The 16462-nt window shown below is 46.3% G+C and overlaps 1 pseudogene; it reads left to right on the top strand.

Annotated features, from left to right (window-relative positions):
• LOC116893104 overlaps nucleotides 1–16462 on the top strand; it is a 52495-nt pseudogene that overhangs the window by 202 nt on the left and 35831 nt on the right.

Raw genomic sequence — 16462 nt, 5'->3', positions numbered from 1 at the left:
CCTTGGGAACACAGACTCACCCTCTGCCCTGTGAGCCATAGATATATGGGACAACCAGTAGGTGGGCTTCATGCAGACCATGCCTCTTTGCAGGGCAACGGTCAGTACACCACGTTGATTTGCACCATATCCTGTTCATCAGTTGTCCGTATGCAAACCTCCCCCAAAATGCACTGGCTTAACACAGGCTCTGGTCCCTCACCCAGGCAGATGCAGCAGCACATCAAGACAGCTCTGCGGATTGGGTGGGACTGATTTGAGGTCCACCTGGCTGATGTTCTGCTGAGTGAGGCCTGTGTGCATCTCATTTCTTGAAACCAGCAGAGTGTAAGTTTCTCTTGGCAGTGGCAGAGCAGAGGGGTGAGCCCAACAGCAGAAGAATATTCAGGGCTCTGCTGTATCCACTCCCCTGAGCAGAGCAGGCAGCCAAGGGACAATCATAGCAAGGAGCACATGGAGCAGTACTGACCTGTAACAGAAGCTGAGAGAAGAGCCTAGAAAGCTGCCTGGGCTCCTGTTCTTGTTGGCACCAGAGCCTTGGGGAGGGGGTCCATTAAGTTCCTTCTGTATCCCTGGAGCTAGCACCAGTTTCAAGAAGGTCCATCCCTCCCACTGGGACTGCACATCTCCCTTCTCCTACAAGGCATGGGAGCACTGCTGAACTGTAATCTTGCCTCTTGCCTGAGATGGGCCAGGGGAAGGGGGAGAGAGGGAGGGAGGGAGGGAGAGAGAGAGAGAGAGAGAGAGAGAGAGAGAGAGAGAGAGAGAGAGAGAGAGAGAGAGAGAGACAGAGACAGAGAGAGAGAGAGAGACAGAGACAGAGAGGTCAAAGGACCAGTGACTGGACTTCCCAATGGATGTACAGCCCTCTGTCCCAAATCTTGGGAAGTTACCATTAGTCCTAGGAAGTTTCCAGAATGATTTCCTTTGCTACGGAGCACCAGGGACAATCATACCTGAATCCACAACGATGAGAACAGGTGGCTAGAAAAAGCAGTTAGTCCTGCCCATAAGGGGAAAAGGGTAGGTCTGGATCTTAAGTGTAGCCGTGTGAGTGATTCTATTTACCAGTAATGCCTACACGAGAAAACCTCCAATAACAACTGCCACCAAGATTGCCAATTCCCCTATTCAGGCATGCTGTCTAGGATTCCTGGGAACTGCACAACCATGGCTCTATCAGGGATAGACTCATGATAGATTCATTCTATATGAATCTCCTCCCTACACTGTACTATAGAAAACTCAGGGAAGCACTTCCACTCTCCTCCTAAAGTTTCCTTGAGCAAGCATACATAGAATCTGCCCTCTTGCAGCAGGAAGTTGGAGAGAAATCTGCTAGATCTGGAAGAGGGGGCAGCTATAGAGGGAGGTTCTAGAAGTCATACCTGAGCTCCTGATTGAGTCCCTCCCTCAAACCATGTCCCTATTCAGGTATGTCCCTCCCCTGGGCAGCCCAACCTTTCACAATACTGTCTTTTACTAAAGATGACCCCTCAGGACTTTAGTTTCCTCATCTATAAAATGGAGTGATAGTAGTTACCATGTCAGGTTCTTACACATCAGAAGCTCAGAGCATGCTCAGTACTGGTTGGCATCCTGCTGTCCATCTGTATTTTGTTGCCATGGTTACCTTGGTCTCCTAAGCTACAGAGTGGGATAGTTTCTGTCTTCATGTTTTTGTTTTGTTAGATCTCTCTTTGCAGCTGTCCCCTTCCTGACTCTATCCCCCAGGGACACTACTTAATGTCTAGGTTGTAAGCAGCAGAAAACCAACTTAAACTGGCTTAGGCAAAGATGAGAATTTCTTTTAAGATGCATGCATAGAAAGCTGACATTAGAAAGGCTACAGCCAAGAGGAGTTTAAACAATTTCCTCAACAGCCTGTCTGCATCCTTTGGGGTATCTGTCTTATCCTCGGGTTTAACCAAGTGGCCCAGCCGCTCTAAGCAATCCCTTATGGTACCCAAGTGGCTGCTATAGCATCAAAGCACAGGCTCTGACTTGTAGCTGCTCAAGAAAAGCAGGGAATGGCTCCTCTGGAGGTTTCCATGTAAGGGAGAAGGGAGAGGACATTTCCCTATCACCCCGAAGCCCTTAACTCTGAGCCTCAGACAGATAGGAACCCCTACAAGAAGCAACCGTGACCTGGATGTGCCACTAAGTCTTCAGCTCACCGGGATGAACAGAGAATGTGGTTTCCAGGGAATGGAATAGTCAGGTACACTGCAGAAGATCCTTCTAGTTAAGACTCCAGGGTTTCTGCTTAGTGCTCTTGAGAAAGATACGTGAAGTGGTTGCCCCTCAGAGGATAGGCATTTTTGGGGGGGGGGTTGTTTGTTGGTTGGTTTTTTGTTTTGTTTTGGGATTTTGGTTTTGTTTTTTGTTTTCTTGTTGTTGCTGTTGTTGTTGTTGTTGTTGTTGTTGTTGTTGTTGTATTGGGCAGAGCATCACCTGTGGAGAACTGGCCTATTGGGGAAATGGTACCCAAAGATAATGATTTGAGATGACAAGATACAGCCATGTCACCCTACCAAGTGGCAAAGATCATAAACTAGGAGGCCCAGATGCTCAATAAGTATCAGGCTTCTTCCAATATTGTAATTCAGCTGCCTAATTTCTACATGGGAGTTACTGCAGGAGGTCTTCAGTCTTGTCACGGGAGACATACTCCCCTGTGATCCGATGCATGGGTCTCCCCATGGAATGGGAACATGTGGGTGGGCTGTTAGGATGGAACATTGCTTTTCTACATGTATTTCTCCTGCCCTGCCAAGGTCTCTGGTGGCCAAATTCCAGCCAAAGTTGGGCCCTTAGCTGGAACATGCCTGGATAATTTCCAGGTAGAAGCAAATGCTTACTGGACTTCTGAGTGAACAGGAAGCTCCTGTATTTAGCTGATGAATTTTTTGAGAATATTTGTCCATAGCAACTCATGATGCTCATGGTGACCACCTCGAATGGCCTGAAACCAAGGACTTCCTTGGGCCATAAAATTCTGCTTCAGAAGAGTTCAGGGGACCATTGACATTGGGAAGGATCCTCGACCTGTGATGTCACGATCCATCCTGTTTAAGGAAAAAGCTCCTGAGGAATGTATCAGGGTTCAGGTGGGGGGGTTCATATTTTTTCTAAATTATACTTTTTTAGTAAGTAAGAAAAAAATACGTAGGGCTGGAAATGTCTCAGCGGTTAAGAGCACTTGATGAAGCACTTGAACACCAAGGTTCAGTTCCTAGCACCTATACATCAGCTCACAGCAATCTTTATCTCCAGTTCCAAGGGATCCAATGTGCTCTCTGACTTCTGCAGGGCTTCAGGCAAACACATGTGCACAGATATATATGCAGACAAAACCATCTTAGGCACGTTTAAAAATCTTTAAAATGTTGTGGGGATTGCAGAAAAGTGTGAAGAAAATAGCAAATCCATCGATTCTATGGATTTTTCTTATAACATGGACATAGATACAAAGGCTCACATGGTACATTAACAGATAAACCAGGCTGATGAGAAGGCATGATGGGTGAGGGTACCATCATGTCTGTTGACCTATATTTGATCCCCAGAATCCACATGTGAAAGTAGAGAACCATCTTCTGAAAGTTGTCCTGTGACCTCTGCTCACCATGACATGCTTGTACCAGCACTTACACACATCACACAGTAATACTCCGTCAATTAAAATAAATGGAAACAACCAAAAGCCTGCTTTAATATAAGGAGTTGTTGACTAATACAATGACGAGGAGGAGGAGGAAGAGGAGACATTGCTCAATCTAAAGTAGAGAGAAAACAGAGTTTTAAAGTGGACAGAGCCAGGTGTGGTGGTGCGTGCCTTTAACCCCAGCACTTGGGAGGCAGAGGCAGGTGGATCTGTGCACACTGAAGGCCACTCTGGTCTATAGAGCAAGTTCTAGGCCTGCCAAGAATACATAGCAAGACCTTGACTCAAAAGAAAACGAGCCAACCAACAGAAAGTGAGAATCTGAGGAACATGTGTGTGGGGTGGGGTTGGAGGCATAAAGAAACAAAATAAAAAAGGCTAAAAAGTACTCAGACCTGAGGAAGAAAAACTATCCAATAGGCAAAATGCACGAACCTGCAGATTCAAAAGACTGGTTACCCAGGCTTCAAAAATCCACACCAATGTACATTCAATCCAACCCCTGAACACTAAGGAACAAGGGAAATGTTCTGGAAATAGGAGTGATTAGGATGCCTTCCTTGTGTGAGAAAGGAGATCTGTGGCTGATTCTCATCAGGAACCTCAGGGTCCTGAAGGAACCAGCCCGAAACCTTTCAAGTGCTGGGAAAGAGAACTGCCCACCTAGTCCTGTGCACAGGTTAAAAACTGTTCCTCAGCATTAAGGGGGCAGTGAAGACATCCCGTGGTGGACACTGAGGGGAACTGCTACCTGAACTCCTGCCCAAAGCTACTCTGTAAAGGGAGTTCTATAAACACAAAAGAAACAGTGGAAAGAGGGATCTTGGATAAAAACAAAGAACCCAATAGTGAAGATGGAATTTTAAGAAGTATTCAAATAACCAAAGGAAGGCAGAGCAAATGAGAGAAATAAGAAGCAGAAAGAATAAGCCAAAAATATATCAAAACCAGTGTGTTAGTTACGTTTCTCTTGCTGTGATGAAATGCCAAGAGAAAAGGAACTTAGGGAAGAGTTTATTTTGCCTTACAGGTCTAGAGGGCTAAAGTCCATGATGACACACAAGCCCGAGCAGAAAGCTGGCCGGTTACATTTCATCAGCACACAGGAAGCTGAAAGAGTGAGAAAGTGCAAGAGGATGAGATCAGGACGTGGGTAAGGCTCCAAACTCTCAAATCCCACCTCTGTGACATATTCCCTTGTGGTGGTTTGAATAGGTTTGGCCCCATAGACTCATGTGTTTGACTACTTGGCCCATGGGGAGTGGCACTATTTGGTGAGGCCTTGTTGGAATAGGTGTGGCTTTGTTCCGGGAAGTTTGTCATTGTTGAAGTCTGGTGTTTTGTTATGCTAAATACTGATTGCTCCCCAGAGACAATATGTAGATAGACCCAGGTAAAGCTATATGACCTTGTCCCCGAAGTTATCCCTGATTGATGAATAAAGATGCTGACAGCCAATAGCTGTGCAGAAGAGACAGAGGCAGGGTTTAGGGTTCCTGAGCTTGCACATTCTGGGGAAGCACTTAACTATTAAAATCCATCCTCAGCCCTTGTTATTTTTATGAGACAAGGTCTCACTTGGTAGCCTAAGCTAGCCTCCAACCAAAGATCCTCCTGCCCCCTCCATCAAAATGCTATATTCCAGGCATGGTCCACCACATTCACTGCTATAAATATACATAATACATTATATTTATTGTATATAGGATTTGTAGAATTCCTGAAGTAACCAACTTACAGGACTGTGTAAGTGTGCTAGTTAGTATCGTATTGCTGTGATAGAATACTGAGATCAAAGCAGCTTTTAGAAGGGTTTGTCTGAAGTATGGTTCTAGATGGACCATGGATAAGAGTCTATGGCAAGTACTTAGCAGTGCTTAAGTCCACTTGGCTATGAGGAAACCATCAGAACGTAAGTGCCGGCGTATGTCCAGCTTTGTGAGCTAACTACTACCTAAGCATGTGTTTTAAATGGTAAAAAGCAGTCAGTTTTATATTATTTCATTGGACCAACAACAAAAATATATAGTCTAGTCTTGGGTTCAGGAACAGAACCCAAGGAAAACCTGGCCTCCTGGCTGCTACATATGGGGCAGCAGCAGGAAGAGAAATAGTGGCTTGTGGGGAAGACAGAGGCAGCCAGAAGACCCTCTTCTTTCAGGCACTGGTACAGCCCTGGGCAGCCAGACCCACTGGCTCACCTCAGGAACCACATTAGAAACCCAAACCTCATTGTCAGAGCCAGGCCTGGGAACATGTCCACAGGGAATGCCGGGCCAGGTATCCTGAGGCCATACCATGGAAACTGACTAGGTTCAGGAGGGTAGAATGTAGAAGTCCTCATCCTTCACAAAGATGAACTAGCTCCTTGGCCAGAAAGGACAAATCCAGCATGAAAAAAATCAAGGATCAAGGCCAGAGAGCTACCTTATACTGACCAAGCCAATGAACTAGTGGCCACCACGTATGTGTGTGTGTGTGTGTGTGTGTGTGTGTGTGTGTGTGTGTGTGTACTTAAAACATGCTTACACAAAGTTAGTAGCCATGGATCTGGGCTGGGATTTTGAAAGTGCTGAGCCTGTCTGATCAGCCTCAACCTTTCTGCAGAGGGGAAGCCAGGGCAAGGAAAGAGGCCAGCTGTGGAGTCCGTCCTGCTTTTGTTCTGGCACTGCCAATGCCTGGCTCAGTATCTCTCACCCAGGCTGGGTTCTGAGGCCGAGGCTGGCCTCCAGGCACCTGTGCAGACCCTCTGAGCCAGGCACTTCAACTATCTACAGAAACAGCATTTGGGGCTTAACCTCTGCAGAAGTGTAGAGGAATCTCTTCCTGGCTGCCCTGTGGCTGGGCTGGGAAGCTATGAGTAAGGTATTCAACCCACATCCAGCTTCAGCATTGATCCAGCCAAGCACTGGGCAGACTCCCGAGAGAGAGTCCTGCCAGGAGAGAGGCAAAGAGAAATAATAGTCCCTTTGGGTTCTAGCTGTACAGCCCCAAGAGCCACTGGAAGAAGGCCCCGTCAGAGATAGTGCCAAGTAGCTAGCCACAATGGCACACATAGTAGTAATTCTGCACCCGCCTCTCCCAGGTTCTGTGCAAAGGACAGCGGGCAGGCGTAAGGTCATCAGACACTCCTGCAAACCATTCCAATGAAATCTTCCTCTGTGCTGTCAGTCTCCTGTCCTGGAGTCAGGCCCAGAGACTTGATGAAAAATTGTCAGAGGTAATATTTAAGGTCTGTTCTGAAGAGAGTCCATAGAAACTGGCAAGGACACATGCCACCAAGAGGTGATCCCAACTGTCCCAGGTTTGCTGCACTCAGCTCCCACTGCTGGCCAATGACAGAAGTCCAGCTGGGTGAGCCATGGCTTCCCTCTTGTTCGAGCTTCACCTCACTGCTATGTAAAAGACCCTAATCAAAAGCAACTTAGAGAGGGAAAGAGTCTAACTGGCTTACATGTCCAGGTCACAGTTCAGCATTGTGGGGAGTCAGGGTAGGAACGCAAAACAGAAAACTGAGGCAATATCGCTGCTTGAGGGCTCAGTCATTCCCAGATTTGTGCTTGGCTGGTTTTCTTACACAGCCCTGGACTATCTTCTTAGGGATGGTGCTACCCACAGTGAGCTGCTTCCTCATGCATCAATTAGCAACCAAAACATGCCAGCAGACCAATCTGATCTAAGCAATTCCTCAGTCAAGGTTTCCCTCCACAGGACTGTAGGGTGTGTCGAGCTGACAAAGCTAAGGATAACATGGCTGGGCCAGGTAGAGTGGTGTTGGCATGGTTTCTATCAACTGTAGATCTTGCCTCCCTGTGGAGACCCTGCCAATGCTTCAACTGGATATGTGCTGTATTATAGGCCCCATGTCCCTGCTCTGAATTCTGGTGGTGTGGGCTTTGTTAACTGGTCATGTAGAGCTAGTGTGTTTTTAGAATCTCTGCTGACTGTTATCGGTGGGTGAGTGTACTTGGGCATGGATGGAGGGTACTAATGTGGTAAGACAGGTTCTCTGCGACAGAAGATACCTGTGCAGATACCAAGATAGAGCTCCTTGGACCTGAGTACATTCTGCTCACCATGAACAGTAGTAGCTCTTCTACACCGTGCCCAGGGGCAGCCATCTTGTCAACCTCTCAGTGTGAATGAATATATTTGTCCAGAATAGGCTCCCTTACATGACCTTACTTGTAAGTCAGGCCCACCCAAACCTACTGGTTTTGCAAGACTATTGGTTTTTCCTCCTTCTGAAATGAAGCTCTCCTGGCATCAGCCTTGTGGAAGCTCAAGGCATCAATAGTTTAGGCAAAACTTCTGGAAACTTTCTAGAAAGAAAAAAAAAAAGCTACCCCAAATCAGATTGATGTCATAGAAATAGGACTTGACCAACAAAAGGCCTTCGTGTGCCACAGTAAAGGTAACAATACAAGGGGACCAATGTACAGTATCCTAGGGAAATAATTTGAGATGTGTGTTCACCTAAAGAATTGGTTGTGCTCAGGAAATCTAAATTTCTCTGTGTGTATATTCATGTGTGTGCTGGTGCGCATGTGTATGTGCATGTATGTAAAGGCCAGAGGTCAATCTCAAGTGCCATTCCTTAGAAGCTTTTGTTTGTTTGTTTCTGAGATAGGGTCTATCACTGGCACCTGCACTTACTAGTGAGTCTCAGGGATCCTCCTGCTCCCCATTTCTGGCAAACCTCAGATCACAGAGCTTGGCTTTGTATGTGGGTGCCTGGGTTCTCAAGCTTCACTAACCGGGTTCCTCCCCAACCCTGGATGAAAGTTTCTTTCATGTCTTTCTAACAACTTTTTTTTTTTTGAGACAAGGTCACACTTTATAGCCCTGGCTGGCCTTGAGCTCAATATATAGACAAGGCTAGCCTTGAACTCTGCCTCCCGTGTACTGGGATTAAAGACAAGCATCAACATGCCTGGCTCTCTGACAGCTTTCTTGAGGATGCCCTCCAATAAATCCAGGAAGATGCGGAAAAGAGGCACAGGGTCCAGAAATCAGCCAGGCTATAGAGAGCTCACTAAGAGAAATAACTGTAGTCCAGGGACCTGGAGTGTCTGTACCACCAGCACTTAGAGTAGCACGATGAAGAAGCTTACTTCCTGCCTCACGTCAGTGTGAAAAAGGCTGCTTAGGGTAAGAGACGCAAAGAGCAACAGAAGAGTAGCCTGCACCTGCATGAAACATCCTGGTATGATTTTTGAGCAACTGAAAGAGTGTTAAAAAAAAATCCATGTTAAGCGGGACTCCTGGATGACGCCCTGACAGCTGCCGTGGTACACATCTTAATGGTATCAGATTCCATTTCCTTCCTGGATGTGGAAAGGGAAAATGACGGTGGTCCCTGATTTATGATGGTTAAACTTAACGATTTCTCAGCTTCATAGCCTTGGCAGAAACTATATCTTTCTGGATTTGAAATTTAAGGTAGATACTTGCCTGTGAGGCCGGCCAGTAACTGACCATTGCCTAGTGCCCAACCAACCACTTGATGAGGAAGGGAAGCCATTGTTGCTGTGCAGCTTATTGTATGGCCAGCAATTTCCCCCCAAACATAAAGAACTTTATTTTTCTGGTATAAAAAAACCCCATGCAGTAGCCATGACTAGAGTCTAGATCCACTAAGCAGGAACTCCATGTGTTTTTTCCATGAGACAGTCAGTGAATTGCTGAGAGGAAGAATCGGAGAAGACGGTCTCTTTCCGGAGACTGGGGATCAAATAGTTGTAGATTTTGGAGATGGCATCAAAGGTGGCCGTGGCAACCCTGCCCAGGGTGGCAGTGCAGCCCTTGGAGGATGTAGAGTAGTCATCAGTAACAACAGCTTCTTGGACCCGGGGGCAGAGATGATTCCAGCTCCTCTGAGGGCAGGGAGGGGACTCACCAGCCAAAGCCACAAGGGCAAGTCACCTTGTCTGGGATGGTGTGGAGCTTGCCAATCTTATCTTCCAAGTAGCCTCTTCACACAGAGACAATGGGAAGGTTGGCCAAGACGATGGCCCCTCAGATGGCAGTGGCTACCACCTTAGAACACCTAACGCCAAGAGCAACATGACTATCGTAGTCCCTGAAAGTGACGAAAACCTTAAGCCTGGACCATTGGCTCAGCCAAAGTTTGTGACTGCACGGGTATGATGATCCTTGGAACCATATCCTTAAGGGATGCACCTAAGAAAAAGTCAGTAATTTTGAATGCCTTGGTGAACTGGGAGAAGCGGCAAATTTCCTTCAGGGAGGAGGCAGACCAACTTGGTGACAGGGATCCAGACCTTGTCCTCTGCTTTACTTCCATGAGCCCCGCAGCCTCAGCCATGGCCGCCGCCTACACAACCACACTGCAACCTTTAAAACTGCTGCTGAGTCCTCCCTGGAAGCCACTGCAGATCCCAACCTTGGGCCCTTGCAGTCCTCTGGGCTGTCCCGCTGCACCTGTCCATCTGCCGTTTGCTGTTTTCCCAAGGAAGAAAAGGCCAGCAATTTGTTTTTAATAACTGTGTTTTATGGTTTTTATACCTGAACACATACAAACACATGAAATATTCTGCACTTTATTTACAAAGTGGTCTTTAAGGTCTATGATGCTTATACTACTATAAGCTAGTATGGGTACTGTAAATTTAAGGTAGACCTTGTTATGATATTTGATATTTGTGTTGATTATTATAGACTGTCAACCTCACAGGACCTGGAATCTGTTAGGACACAAGCCTTCAAGAACACCTGTGGCATCTTCTTTAGATGAGATTAGCCTCTGGGTCTTGCCTCTGAGTTACTTTTGTGCTTAAGGTTAATTAAGGTAGGAGGGCTCATTCTAAAAGAAGCTGAGACTGGACTGGAAGGATGGTTCAGTGGTTAAGAGAACTGACTGCTCTTTCAGAGGTCCAGAGTTCTATTCCCAGGAACCACATGGTGGCTCATTTGTAATGAGATCCGATGCCCTCTTCTGGTGTGTCTGAAGAGAGCTACAGTGTAATCATAATGAATGAATGAATGAATGAATGAATGAATGAATGAATGAATGGCGGAATCACTTCCTGGGCTCTGGTCCTGACTGTGGCATAAAAAGAAAGGCAAAGGCTTTGTCACTCTCTGCCTCCTGACTCAGATGCCTCTACCTCCAGGCCTTCCCTGTCATGGTTGTACCTTGGAGCTGGGAACCAAAATAAGCACCCTCTTCCTTTAAGATGTTTCTGTCATGATATCTTATCACAGTAATAAGACACATAATTAATTTTGTATGTTAGGCACACAGTCTAACATTTTCCATCTATGATGAGGGCTTGTCTACATAACCCCATCGTAAATAGTTGCATCTGCATTTATAAAATCATAGTAAGAGTTGTAAGACTATAGGTAATTTCAGGGGTGACAAAGTTACAGGTTCAGAAAGGAGAGTCAGACACACCTTCCCTGGTTCCTTATTAATCTGTAACTCCTCCCACACTTCATCCACTTCCTGTTTGCTCATCAGGTTCTGTCACTACTTAACTGACTGTCTTTCAGCGGCTGATTTTAGTCTGGATTTTTGTCTTCTCCAAACAGGAGAGCGAGCCCTGTGAGCCCGGGCTGTTGTGTTTTGTTTCCTGCTGTGCAGGACTTTGCACCTCACAGCTACCCAGCATGCCTTGAGAGAAGGAGCTCTGGGCCAAGCAGAGGTAAAGACTACTTGCAGGCCTACCCAGGAGCCACAGCTCTGAGCTCAGCCTTGTCCTGTCCCCTGACCCCCAGGAGCCCTGTGCTGACCCACCGATGGCCAAGCAGAAATGGAGGTGTCTGCACATGACTCCAAGCTATTAAGGAAAGCTGGAAGAGCTAAAAATAATACAACTAACGGAATTAAAGGGGCGATGGAGGAAGTGGAAATGACTTGACTTCTCTTTCATCCTGGGACACCGGGTAGATATTGTCTAAAATTGGTCAATCCTGAGGCAGCAGTAAAAGCATTTTATTTAGAAATATGGCGGTAACAACAAGTTCTGAAAACATAAACCGTTAAAATGGTTCCTCCTGAGAGCCCGGCGTGGGGCGAGAAACGGTTCTTTTTCATTTAATATCAGACTACGTTGCCTTAATATTTTTACTTTGTGTGTTTATTACTTTATAATTTTAAAAATGTGGAGGGAAGCCATGTGTACAGACTTCAATATCTTTGCTTCCTGTAAAAATGCCTTCACTTATTTATGATTTAGTATTATGCCGCTGGACTTTATAGAGGGTCCATATAAAAAATGGCCATCCAAAGAGAACATTTGTATTGTCTGAAAACTGCAATAAAAGACATTCGTGCCCATTATGTCCCCTAATGTCCCTCATATGAGGATTCATGCTGCAAACTTCCAGAACTTCACACCTGAAGAAAGTTTGCCTCAGCAGGGGAAAAATACCTACCAAGGAGACAGGCGAAGGGCAAAGGATGCGTCTTCCTACAGACTTTATCAAGCAAGTAAGGAAAACTTCTAAATATTCCAATGGAGAAAGAGGGTAGGGGATCTCTTACCAGAAAAAGGAAATTAAAACAGCCAAATAAAACACAACACATGATTAATTTTTCTACTTCTAGCGGAAGGAAGGACGGAAGGAAGGAAGGATGGGAGGGAGGGAGGGAGGGAGGGAGGAAGGAAGGAAGGAAAGAAGGAAGAGACAAACACTGCCGAGGAAAGAAAGCTTATAAGCAGTCATGATGGATAAAGACTTGGGCCCTGTGCTCTGGAGATAGAAGTGCAACTTTCTGTTGGCCAACTGGATAATATGACCAAAGTGTGTGTGCGTGTGCGTGTGCGTGTGCGTGTGCGTGTGTGTGCGTGTGTGTTGTGTGTGTGTGTCTGTGTATGTGTGTGTGTGTGTCTGTGTATCTGTGTGTCTGTGTGTCTGTGTCTGTGTGTGCATGTGTGTGTCTGTGTATCTGTGTGTCTGTGTCTGTGTGTGTGTCTATGTGTGTCTGTGTGTGTGCATGCATGTGTGTCTGTCTCTCTGTGTTTGTCTGTCTCTGTGTGTGTGTCTGTGTCTGTGTGTGTGTGCATGCGTGTGTGTCTGTCTCTCTGTGTGTGTCTGTCTCTCTGTGTGTGTCTGTGTGTGTGTATCTGTATGTATCTATATATGTGTCTTTGTGTACACCTGTGCATATCCTGCAGAGACTAGAGGAGGACGTTAGGTGTCACCTTCTGTCATTCTCCACATTATTTTTAAGCTAAGGTCTCTCTCACAGACCCCGAAGCTCTCCGTCTCAGCGTGACTGGCTGGCTAACAAACCCCTAGGATCAACGTGTCTCTGTCCCCCAGCACAGACACATATGGCCAAGGGTGACTTTAAAATGGGTGCCAGAAATTTGAACTCAGCTCCTCTTACTTTCATAGCAAACACTCTTAACCATTCAGCCACCTCTCTAATTCCCTCAAAAACTGTTTTCCAGCGATGCCCGTGAAGCACTGGGTGTACACTGGCCTCAGTGGTCACAGCACAAGTCTGAACGCCATCATCATGCCAAGCGGAAGTTCATATTTGGGCTGTGATATTCCTGTGGTTCATTTTGTTTTTGAGACAGGGCCACTTTGTAGCTTTAGGCTGATCTGAAACTCGTTGTGTAGACTGACTAGCTTCAAAATCATATCTACCTGCTCCAGCCTTCCCGCCCCCAAATTCTGTGATAAAGGCATGTGCTACCATGCATGGCCTATCTGGGTGGTTTGGGTTTTGTTTGTTTGTTTGTTTTCTGTTTTAGCTTTGTTGTTGTTGCTGTTGTTGTTGTTGTTGATGATGATGATGATGATGAGATGATGATGATGTTTCAGCAGGCCAGTGGGTTCAAGATTCAGAGTTCAAGCATTTTTAAAACTTTATAAACTCATTTAACTTATAACACGAGTGGGTTAGGACTTCTAGGTGTGACCGTCGGACTTTACTTGCCCTTAGAGGACAAGAAATATGAATAGGCCCCTGGGTTGTAGGCAGGATGTGGCCTACAGGCTGGGAGGTGGCACTCTGACCTCATGACCCTGAACAAGACCCCAGGGGTGAGTGGAGTGTTGGGGAGGATTCAGAGGGAATCTCTGAATCTCACTGGCCCAGAACCTGTGCTGAGCTGTGGAAATCTCCAGAACAAGACGACAGACCCAACTGATGAGTCTCCAAGGCAGAGAGACAAGTGCATAGGGCAGCCCTTCTGACCCCAGAGCACACCAGCAAGGAGGGGCTGGTACAGAAGGCCTTCCAGGCAAAGTCGTGTGTATGTGACATGTCAGGGACATTCATAGGAACTCCTCATTTCCTGAGACTTCTCCTTCTGAGTTTAGGACAGCAGCTCGCTGGTCTCCAGGAGACTTCTGACCTGATTCTACAGGGTGACAGATGGGGGTGTGGGTGTCTGACTGGAATAAAAAGGATCAAACATTTAAGTAAGAGGACATTTGTGTTCCTCTCCTTGTACTGGATAGACAGTATGTCCTTCAAATCCCTGCCTACCTGGAACCTCAGTGTAACCTTGCTTGAGAAGGGTCTTAGAATCACTTACCATGGCTTTATTCTTGCTTGGAAAACACCCAGATCTAATGATTCCCCTTCTAAAAGAGCAGGACACACACAGACACATTTTGGGAAAACACCATGTGACAACCAAGGGAAAGACTGATGGAGGAGAGCTCAAGCAATGAGTGCTGGGAAACTCCAGCAAAGTCTAGAACTGAAGAGTGGCCAGGAAGGATCCCAACATGAGAACTCTCACAGGGAACAAAGCCTCCCGTTGAACTTTGACTTCTGGCTTCCAGAAGTAAGGAACAAGTCTTTATTTAGAGATACTCCCTTACATGTGGCTTCACTTGTGTGGTTTTATTTACATGTGATCAACCTTGCTTTGCATACATCAGGTGGGAAACTGAGGAAACCATTTCTAGGTTTTCACTTATACTAGTATGATGAAATCGCTTCAATTTCCCACTCTCTCTGACTTGGCATACAAATTATTTCTCTGTCTCGGGTATCCATTCTGTATGCAATGCCAGCCTGTTAGTCACTTAGCAACTGTCAAGGTTTCCAGATCTACTGTTCCAGTGACATAAGATTGTATTATGGCTCCCGTCTTTAAAAAAAAAAAAGTACTATAATATATTGTATAATTACTCAATTTCGTTATTTCTTATTTTTAATCCCTTGCTGTGCCTAATCTATAAGCCAAAGACCATAGGTACACCTGTACAGGGAATAACAAAATGCACGCATGGCTTGGTATAACCATGTATCCTCTGTGGATCTTGGATAAGGGGCATGACTGTGTTAAAATCACTCATCTGTTGTCTTTTGTCAGGAAGCCCAGAAAATGGATCTACTTTTTCAGCAAGCCTAGGATGGGCTGACAGCTCCCACTAATGTGTCCGTCCCTTTGTCTGCAGATGAAAGGGGAAATCAGGTCAATCAACTAGTCTTTAAGGAACCTGTTCAGGAGTGGTACTGTCACCTCTGCATAGGACTACTGCCATGACCCTGGTTATCCCAGCTGTTGGAGAGCTGCAGGAGACTGAGTCTGCCATAAGCTGTGGTCCCAGCTGGAACAAAGAAGGTTCTACTGTGAAGAGGAAGAGGAGAGAAGACCCATTCTAATTGCTCTGCCCTCCTCCATACAGGTGTCTATGGCCTGGGAGGTGGACTAGGTGAGGCCCTGTCTCAGTTGATATCTGTTGCTGTGAAGAAACACCATGACCATGGCAACTCTCATGAGGGAAGGCATTTAACTGGGATTTGCTTAGGGTTTCAGGGTTTAGGGCACTGCCATCATGGTGGGGAGCATGGCAGCATGCAAGCAGACATGGTGCTGGGGAAGGAGCTGAGACTTCTACATTCAGATCCACAGGCAGCAAAAGAGAGAGCCACTGGGCCTGGCTTGGGCTTTTGAAACCTCAAAGCCCACTTTATCCGAATTGCAATCCCATGCATCAAAGCCCAGCGGATGCATCACCACTATGCTGACAGGCAGAGATGACCCTTCAGAGCTGTTACATAGCAGCCATGCTGTGTGGAGAAGGATGCTGGGCAGTCATCACCTCCCAGAGTCCCAGAAAGCCAGACAGGTAGATGCTGTCCGTCCACTGAGCTGGCAGAATGACATACACAAAGGTAGCTCAGTGTGGCAAAGGTGTGCAGAGAGGGGCTACCGGGAGGTCTGAAGAAACGGGTTCCATCTGTGTTTCCTGGCAATGTGAGTGCCCCAAACCACAGCAACATATGCTCCCAACGAAACCACAATGCAGATTGGAAAGTGCCGGGGAAAAATTGTCTGTTTGTGCACACATTACTACAATAACCATGTGGTATATCCAGTTAACGGAAAACTACTCAGTCATAAGAAGAAATAAGAACTGATCCTTGCCACGAAATGGATGAACCCTGCAGGCAATCTGCCAGATACCAGAAGTCTAGCTCCAGGTACAGTGAGAGATGCTGTCTCAAGGGAATAAAGTGGAGATCTATAGAGTGAGGCACTCAGCGCCATCCTCTGGCCTTTATAGGCCTTATATCTATGCACAGGCTTGTGCATCTACATACATATTCAACACACACACACACACACACACACACACACACACACACACACACACAAGATAGGACCATGTAGGAGAGTTCCCTGGGTACAAACTCAATGCCTGTGATCTAACTGCAAGAGCTCAGTCTTGCACACGGCACATGTATACATGTGTACAGTCTGGATGGTATTGCAGCTAGGTTTTTAAAAATCATTCTTGAGCTATGTGTCAATCACATTGTTCTGAAAGGGTATGGGATGAACCTCAAAA

Source organism: Rattus rattus, chromosome 2, assembly GCF_011064425.1.
Source record: "Rattus rattus isolate New Zealand chromosome 2, Rrattus_CSIRO_v1, whole genome shotgun sequence".
Classification (NCBI taxonomy): domain Eukaryota; kingdom Metazoa; phylum Chordata; class Mammalia; order Rodentia; family Muridae; genus Rattus; species Rattus rattus.
The sequence above is the reverse complement of the archived record's forward strand: the minus strand, read 5'-3'. Positions and strand labels throughout refer to the sequence as shown.